Below are 10,063 nucleotides of genomic sequence, written 5' to 3' on the forward strand. Positions count from 1 at the left end.
CGAACAGAGCATCAGGGGCTACTGTCTATGCAGTAATATTTTTCCTATATTTCAACAACCTACCTCAAAGCCTGTTAGAAGGCTGGCACAGGCTTCAGTCAATCCGCTCTTGGTGGACTGAACCTTCTGGACCACGGCACTCATAATAGTGCGGTGCTCCTCGTCGATGGAAGCGCTGTGAAGCACTCCCAGCAGATTGTCCGGTGCCTCTGGATGGACAGAGGTCACCGGCACAGGCGTCCTGCCCCTCTTGGAAGGAGACCGCTTGCCCGAGTCTAGAACCACTGGTGGTTCCGGCACGGTGTTCGGCTGAGGGCCGAACTCGGAGCCCTCGGGGGCCTTGTTCCCTCTGCTCCCGGAGTCCGGAAGGTCGCCTTGAGGCGCCTCCGGGACTGTCTCCCCTTGACCCGGTGCCTCTTGAGACAACACCTCGGCGTTGTCCGTAGGGCAAGGGGAGGTGGCGGTCGGAAGTGGATCGCTATCCATATCCGACGAGTCCAGGGAGCCGTCCGACGAGGATACGTCGATACGGGCTCGGGACGGTCTGCATAATCACGATTTGGCGTTAGGAGAAGCAGTGCAACAAAGGAATGATATGAGTTACTCTGGTATCCAAATACTTACGACTTCGCCAGGGGCTTGGCCCTGGGCAGCCACTCGTCTTCGCCTTCGGCGGCGGTGGTGGAACTGTCCGGAAGGAGAGTCCTTCCCTTCTTGGACCCTTCGCCCCCCCCCCCCCAGTTGGGGCGGCCTTCCTTTTCTTGTCTCCCCCGATTGGAGGGGGAGCGTCTTCATCTTCCTCCTCGTCTTTGTGGGAGGAGTGCACCGAGGAGTCCACGGACGATGAGTCCGATATCACCTAGCGCCAGGAACTCTTTCGGGTTTCCTTGGCCTTCTTGGTCTTCTCCGGCACCTTGTAAGGAGCCAGAGTCAGCATCTTCGTCAGGAGAGCGTCTACTGGGCCTTCGGGCAAAGGAGCCGGACAGTCGATCTGTCCGGCTGTCTCCTGCCAGTCCTGTCAAAGGTACGGGAGCTTAGATCCCGCATAGAGTCAAACTATGAAAAACAAGTATCCTATAAGAGGTAAAACAGCTTACTGCGCTGGCTTGGCGCTTCGCACAGAATCCGCGATCCTCGGTAGTGGGAGGGGGAACCTCGGCGCCCTTGAATAGCTCCTTCCAGGCATCCTCGTGTGTTGTGTCAAAGAGCCTATTTAGAGTTTGGTGCTGGGCCGGGTCGAACTCCCAAAAGTTGAAAGCCTGTTATTGACACGGGAGGATCTGGCAGATGAGCATGACCTGGACTACGTTGACGAGTTTGACCTTCTTGCTCACCATGTTTTGGATACATGTTTGGAGTCTGGTCAGCTCTCCCGAACTACCCCAGGATAGGCCCTTCTCTTGCCAGGAGGTGAGCCGCGTGGGGATGCCAGATCGGAACTCGGGGGGCCGCTGCCCATGCAGGGTCACGCGGCTCGGTGATTTAGAACCACCCCGATTGCCACCCCTTTATGGTCTCCACGAAGGAGCCCTCGAGCCATGTGACGTTGGGCATCTTGCCCACCATGGCGCCTCCGCACTCCGCATGGCGGCCGCTCACTACCTTCGGCTTGACATTGAAGGTCATCAGCCATAAGCCGAAGTGGGGCTTGATGCGGAGGAAGGCCTCGCACACGACGATAAACGCCGAGATATTAAGGATGAAGTTCGGGGCCAGATCGTGGAAATCCAGGCCGTTGTAGAACATGAGCCCCGGATGAATGGGTGGAGAAGGAATCCCAATCCGTGGAGGAAATGGGTAAGGAACACTACCCTCTTGTGGGGCCTGGGGGTGGGGATGAGCTGCCCCTCATCTGGGAGCCGGTGCGCGATGTCGTCAGGCAGGTATCCGGCTCTCCTAAGCTTCTTGATGTGTCCCTCCATGACGGAGGAGACCATCCACCTGCCTCCCGCTCTGGACATGGTTGGAGAAGGTTGAGGTGGGAAATGCGGACTTGGGCGCTGGAGCTTGAGTGTGCGAAAATGGATGAGCAAAGGAGGAAGAAGGCGTGAATGAAAAGGTGAATCCTTGTCCCTTTATATGGGCGGACGAAACTATGCGTCCCCACTAGCCTGGTAAAACTCGCTTATCCCTCAAGCGCCGTAATCGATGGTGTGGTTAGGTTACCCACGCCCGTATTGATGAGAGTCCCGTAATAAGGGGGACACGATCTCTGCTTTGACAAGACGTGTCAAAAAACTGCCTCGCGTTATGTGCGGGGCTAGTTAAAGGAAACGGTTCGAATAATCACTGGGCCATGGCTTAATGTCATGTTGCCAAAACAAGTCAGCAGATTAGATTTGTGGAAATATTATTCTCTCTACGGTGGTATGTGGAACTTATTTTGCAGGGTCGGACACTATCCTTGTATTCAAATTCTTCCGTGGTGTACTCGGAGGAGGAACCCGCCTTGCAATGCCGAAGACAACACTGCGCACCAGACTCATCGTCATTCAAGCCTGGTTCAGGGGCTACTGAGGGAGTCCTGGATTAGGGGGTCTCCGGATAGCCGGACTATATCCTTTGGCCGGACTGTTGGACTATGAAGATACAAGCTTGAAGACTTTGTCCCGTGTCCGGATGGGACTCTACTTGGCGTGGAAGGCAAGCTAGGCAGTACGGATATGGATATCTCCTCCTTTGTAACCGACCTTGTGTAACCCTAACCCTCTCCGGTGTCTATATAAATCGGAGGGTTTTAGTCCGTAGGACACAATAACATACAATCATACCATAGGCTAGCTTCTAGGGTTTAGCCTCTCCAATCTCGTGGTAGATCAACTCTTGTAATACCCATATCATCAAGAATAAATCAAGCAGGACGTAGGGTTTTACCTCCATCAAGAGGGCCCGAACCTGGGTAAAACATCGTGTCCCCTGCCTCCTGTTACCATCCGCCTTAGACGCATAGTTCGGGACCCCCTACCCGAGATCCGCCGGTTTTGACACCGACAACGAGCACGGAATATATAGTCTAGGGGCGAAAGGGTATGGGCCTCGGTGGTAAGACGGGCTTTTTAGCCCAATTCATAGTGAAATTGGGCCTACCGGATAGTCCGGTGGTAAGGACCGTACAGTCCGGTGAGTACAGATCCATTTTCGGGTGCCACCGGACTGTCCGCTGTGGGGACTGGACTGTCCGGTAGTGCAATTTCTATGCGACCAGACTATCCGCTGTGGGGACCGAACTGTCCGGTAGTGTAATTTCTGCATGCTTCGTTTTCTCCATCTTGACAACTCCGGTCAGCTCTTGGGTCTTGGGGTCCTTCTCCTTGGCCTCTGGGAAGCTTCCTAGCTGCTTGGTGGTGGTTGCCCTTGTACCTAATGATGCACAACGTTCCATGGAGAGGTAGCACCCAAGTCCAATGGATATTCATGTAAATCTCAAAGAGGAGCATGTTCACCTTAAGTCCGGTAGGTCCACTTGGGGCTTGAGGGGCTATGAAGGTGTACATGGAGATCACCGTAGGATGCTCCGCATCAGTATGTTTGCTAGAGTTCCAATCGTAAGTGCATATGATCCAAGGAGAGAAAGTATGTTAGCTTATGCCTCTCCCTCATATAAAATTGCAATAATGATTACCGGTCTACTTATCGATTGCCTAGGGACAAATAACTTTCTTGTGACAAAAAGCTCTCTACTAAAACTAACTTAGTTGTTTTTATCTAAACATCCCCTAGTTTTTATTTACATGCTCTTTATTATCTTGCAAACCTATCCTACAACACCTTCAAAGTACTTCTAGTTTCATACTTGTTCTCGGTAAAGCGAACGTCAAGCGTGCGTAGAGTTGTATCTGTGGTCGATAGAACTTGAGGGAATGTTTGTTCTACCTTTAGCTCCTTGTTGGGTTCGACACTCTTACTTACCAAGAAATGCTACAGTTGATCCCCTATACTTGTGGGTTGATAACCACAGGTATAGGGGATCGCAACAGTTTTCGAGGGTAGAGTATTCAACCCAAATTTATTGATTCGACACAAGGGGAGCCACAGAATATTCTCAAGTATTAGCAGCTGAGTTGTCAATTCAACCACACCTGGAAACTTAATATCTACAGCAAAGTGTTTAGTAGCAAAGTAATATGATAGTGGTGATAACGGTAGCAAAAGGTAACAGAACTAAAAGCAATGTTTTTGGTATTTTGTAGTGATGATAGCAATAGCAAGGGAAAAGTAAATAAGCGAAGAACAATATATGGAAAGCTCGTAGGCAATGGATCGGTGATGGAGAATTATGCCGGATGCAGTTCATCATGTAACAGTCATAACCTAGGGTGACACAGAACTAGCTCCAGTTCGTTGATGTAATGTAGGCATGTATTCCGAATATAGTCATACGTGCTTATGGAAAAGAACTTGCATGACATCTTTTGTCCTACCCTCCCGTGGCAGCGGGGTCCTTACGGAAACTAAGGGATATTAAGGCCTCCTTTTAATAGAGTACCGGAACAAAGCATTAACACATAGTGAATACATGAACTCCTCAAACTACGGTCATCACCGGTAAGTATCCCAATTATTGTCACTTCGGGGTTAACGGATCATAACACATAATAGGTGACTATAGACTTGCAAGATAGGATCAAGAACACTCATATATTGATGAAAACATAATAGGTTCAGATCTGAAATCATGGCACTCGGGCCCTAGTGACAAGCATTAAGCATAGCAAAGTCATAGCATCATCAATCTCAGAACATAGTGGACACTAGGGATCAAACCCTAACAAAACTAACTCGATTACATGATAGATCCCATCCAACCCATCACCGTCTAGCAAGCCTATGATGGAATTACTCATGCACGGCGGTGAGCATCATGAAATTGGTGATGGAGGATGGTTGATGATGACGATGGCGATGGATTCCCCTCTCCGGAGCCCCGAATGGACTCCAGATCAGCCCTCCCGAGAGGTTTTAGGGCTTGGCGGCGGCTCTGTATCGTAAAACGCGATGATTTCTTCTCTCTGATTTTTTTCTCCCCGAAACTCAATATATGGAGGTGGAGTTGCAGTCGGAGAGGCAACAGGGGGCCCACGAGGTAGGGGGTGCGCCCTAGGGGGCAGGCGCGCCCCCCACCCTCGTGGAAAGACGGTGGGGCCCTGGCCTTCATCTTTGGCAGGTATTTTTCTTATTTTCTGAAAAGTGGCTCTGTGAAGTTTCAGGTCATTCCGAGAACGTTTGCTCCTGCACATAAATAACACCATGATAATTCTGCTGAAAATAGCGTCAGTCCGGGTTAGTTCCATTCTAATCATGCAAGTTAGAGTTGAAAACAAGGGCAAAAGTGTTTGGAAAAGTAGATGCATTGGAGACGTATCATGGGTTATCACGAAGCTGCTGGTCTTTTTTATTTGGCGGAAGGCTTTGGAAGCTCCTAGCATGTTTTGGCCGAAGCCACTTCGTTTAATTTTTTTCTTCAATCTTTTGGCGGAAACTACTTATAACCATGGATACTAGCTTGCATCGGCGGATGCGAACTAGCATTTGGCAGATACTATAGTTATTAGCATTTGGCGGAAGCAAACTAGTTTGGCCGAAGACGTGAAAACTGCAAGGGAGCTAGGGCGATTTTGAATTCGCCGGCTCTGTGCCACCTAGGCTCTGCACTCGCCACCGGCGTGATGGCTGCCGCTGGTTCGGCCGTCCCATCCGGGCGTGGCACTGCTGGATCGCGGCCGTCTCTGACCTTTTGCATTTCCCGCTCCCCCATCTCTTGGGCAGACATTGGCCGCTGCCGATGAGGAGGGCGGCCGGGTGGAGCTCCCTGTCTCCTTGGCGTCACCGGTACTCAGGGAATTTCTGGTGGTGGCGCATCCGTCTCGGCAACGGGGCTCAATGGCCTTGGGCGTGAAGCCTCTAGCGGCCCCATCTTTGCCTCGGCCAACTAGGATGCGGGAAATTTTGGGCTCGCTCACTGAACCGGTGGCGGTGCCGTTCGCCGGCGTCACGCGGTGGCCGCCTAGACCAGGAAGCAGCCGAGAGGGGCTCGGCATCGGCGGGATGCGCTGGGAACCCAGGGCCCGCCACTGCCATGGCCAGTGGCTGCGAACCCTACGTGGGGACGAGCGCCTGGTCTAGCCGCGTGCGGGCGGCTCTACTTCGTGGGCCGACGCTGGCCCATGGGGTGGGTCGGCGCATGGGATAGCCTTTGGGCGTGGGCCCATGGACGCCTAGATTCTGGGGTGCGGCCTAGGGCTCAGTGGGCAGCGTTGGTAGCCCATTCAGCCCAGGCAACGGTTGACCTAGCCATCCGGTCGTCGAGGCTCGCCCCAGCCGATCCAGACCGATGGATTTGGATCCAACTGTGGTCAACCGATCCACGGAGAGGATGGCCCACCACCAGGGATGAGGTGGAGTGACTTGGCAGTTCAACTCGTATTCTTCCTCCGCTACCGCTGCCTCCATCCCTCGATCCCCTGTACGTGCCCGATCCGCCGCCGTCTTCTGCGCTGCCCGCTCACGTGCTCCTCCCTGTCTCCCTGCCTCCCTCCAGTGCCACCATCCCTCGCTCCTACCTCGAGTTCCTCATGGCCAGGGAGCAAGGCGACAAACAGATGCGACCGAAGCGGTTGTCCCCGGCGGGTGCGGCGGACACCCGTCCGGATTCGCAGGGGGCTCCACGCCGGGCCCGAGCCTCGGACAATTACGCGGGCACATCCCTGCGTCGGTCACCCCAGCCTCAAAACCCTGCGCGCGACCCCCACCTCCCTCTGGCTAGGTCACCAGGTGACCTCCGACGCCAAGAAGCCGCTCACCGACAGGCCGATGATGAAGCTCGGGAATCCTCCCTCCGGCGGGAACTGGAGGCCCAACCTGGTGGGCTGCTGTGCTCCCGGTAGGGCTCGTCATCAAGAGGCGACCGGTCTTCCTTCCAGGAGCCCCGTGGTGGCTCCCGCGACCAGTAGCGCTCACCGGAGCCGGTGATGCGGTCCCATCGGGAGGCCCCGCGTGAGGAGCTAGGCGAGGCCAGACCGACCCGAGCTACTGAGTATGCAAGGCGCCACGATGGTGCGGACTCCCATGATTGGAGATGACCGGCGGACAATGTGCCACGGTACTCGCTGCCTCGGTGCTTTTAAGATGCTCTGGGCACGTGTGAACTTCCGCCCTGAAAGAAGAAGAATGAGAACAAAAGGAAGAAGTGCACCAAGCAAGGACCTCCCTATGGTGATGGGGTGCTTCCGGACGTTCGCCCCGCCCTTCTTGGACCGGAGCAGGAGGCTCCGGTGCCGCCCCTGGCTAGGAGTGGACGGTCTAGGTCTCGGGAGGAGACGATGTGTATCAACTGTGGATACACATGGCACTTCCGCTTCGAGTTCCCGGCGCCTCACCTATGCCCCACGACTCTTGCATACTTCGGGTATGGGTCTGAGGGTTGTGGTTTCTACTACATCGACGCGGAGCTTGACGAGGAGCCTGGCAAAACTTGGTGACGGTCTCGCTCGTTCCTGGTCAGACTATGGCGCCGTCAGTCGTGGTTACTGCGGACCTCATTCGCGATGAGCTGGCGGCCGACATCGGCGATTACCGCGATATCGACTTATCCTAGGTCGTGATCGAGATGGCACCTCTGGTGTTCTCGGTGTCGTTCCCTTCTACTGAGCTTCTCCACCTATGCACCCACGACAACATCAGATGCCCACTCAACAAGATCCTCATCTCCGTCAAGGAGGCTATTGTGGAACCAAATTTGATCCCACTGCTCACCGCGGTATGGGTGCTGGTATGCGGGCTTCCAAAGGGAAGCAGGCTCTCCCCTAGAGGGGGCAAGCTTGAGCACATTCTCAAGGAGGTCTCGGAGCCGGTGGGCAAGCTATTATTTGCTGATCTCGCTTCCCTGGAGGGAGATGGTCCATCCCATATCGAGGTTCTGTGCCCGATGTCGGCTGATGTGGACGGCTTATCCTTGATCTTCTACTTTGGCAAGAAGGGCAGGCATCTCACCTATGAGGTCGATCTGGAGGAGCTCGAGAGCTTATCGAGGTTCTGTGCCCGATGCCAGCCGATGTGGACGGCTTATCCTTGATCTTCTACTTTGGCAAGAAGGGCTGGCGTCTCACCTACGAGGTCGATCTGGAGGAGCTCAAGAGTCGGTTGGGAGTGATCCCGCCTCCCCTGCTGCCGGCTCCCACTGATGACCGGCACGACAGGGGCGAGGAGGGCTCTAGTGAGTCCTTGTCCGAGGATGATGACATCCCTCCGATGTAGGACTCCGACCGGCAGAGCCCGGCTCGCATTGGTGGGGCGGGGTCGGGGCTCCCTAGGGCTGCCACCCTTGCCCTCACGAGAGGTGGACTGGTGTCGCTGCCACCTGCAATGGTGAGGTCCACTTCATCGGCACCTTTGACGACCCTGGATCAGGAGGACGATACTGCAAGTGTGGGTATGGATGTGTGCCCGTCGTCCTCCCCATGCTCACCTGGGGTGGTGTGCTACTCTCACTTGCCTGGGACCCCACCCTCGCCAGTTGTGGTGTCCCCGGCATTGGTCGCTACTATGACACCGCCGTCTCGCTTGGGGTTGGGCATGCCCGGCACCGACTCTCCCGTGCCCGACTCCAAGACTCGGCTGGCACCCTCCTGTACATGGCGTCTAGATAGAGCACGTGCTTGTCCCTCTCTCGGACTCTCTTGGACGGTTGCATCCCGGCGGTCTTAGAGAAGGCTGCCATGAGGGTAGCGACACACGATCTCACCCCAGGTACGATAGCCCCCACCCCTATTAATTCTGGCTCTAGATCTCGGTTTGCGATTCTTGGTTTGGTTCCGCTAGCACATCTCGAAGACGTTGCTTCGGACTATGACATTGTCTTTAGGGGCAAGAAAGGTCCTCGACTTGAGAAAACATCAATCATTTGCTCCAAGGAGAGATTGGATGGGGCCCTTGCAGAGGCCTGGGCTCAAGCGGAGCTTGGGGTTACGGGGACCTCGGCCACCACCGCTAGCTCTGGGATTAGAGAGCCCGGATCAGTGGCGGGTCCAACCCGCACGTCTATGGGGTCTGGTAACCTCAGAAGCCCATCAGCTAGAAGGGCCTTGAGAGGAAGACCGCCGACATGACTTAACCCAACCGAGCAACTGACTGTGGTGCGCGGTCTAGGGTTGGCCTCCCTCTTAGGGAGGCGCCCCGCTAGGAAGGGGCGTCGCGGTCACTCGGATAAGTTGTTACACTGTCCTGCAACTGGCAGGCCAGCTAATTAGGCCCCACCTGAGGGGCCTAGTAGCACACCGACGGTTCCTTTATGAAGCTCCTATGTTGGAACATATGGGGCTCGGACACCTAGGTCATAGGCGGCAACTGATAGATTACCTCATGAAGGAGGAGATAGATATAGTTGGTCTGCAAGAGACGATTAGGCAGGACTTTACCATCCAGGAGCTTCAAGGACTCTCGTGGCACCCATTTGCCTGGTAATGGTTGTCGGCGACAGGGCTCTCGGGGGGCCTCCTGTTGGGGGTTCAGGAGGACTTGTTCTCGGTTGAGGATATGGATCGAGGGGAATTCTTCCTGAGCATGTCCATCACTGACCGGTGATTGAACCTCGGCTAGGAGGTAATCATCGTTCATGGCCCAGCTGACCATGGGCGGTTAGCAGACTTCTTGGCTGAGCTTCAGGATAAGGTCGCTCGCTGCACTACACCGATAGTGGTGGCCGAAGACTTTAACTTGATTCGGACTAAAGCTGACAAGAGCACCCCTAATGTGGACCGGCGACACATGGCCATGTTCAACGACTGCATTGAAAATATGGCCTTATGGGAGATAGCCCGTGTAGGGGCTAGATTCACGTGGACAAACAAGCAGGCGGGTCCCATCCGGAGCGTGTTAGATAGGGTCCCGGTGTCTGTATAGTGGGAGGTCATGTTTCTGCTCTGCTCGCTTCGGGCGGTCACACGGATTGGGTCTGACCATGCTCCCTCGCTATTCTCCTCTGGGGAAGGGGAGCCACCACGAACGCGAAGCTTCCATTTTGAACCATCGTGGTTATTGCAGCCAGGGTTTTTTGAAATGGTGCAGG

This window comes from Triticum urartu, chromosome 2 (genome assembly GCF_003073215.2).
Source record: "Triticum urartu cultivar G1812 chromosome 2, Tu2.1, whole genome shotgun sequence".
Lineage (NCBI taxonomy): Eukaryota > Viridiplantae > Streptophyta > Magnoliopsida > Poales > Poaceae > Triticum > Triticum urartu.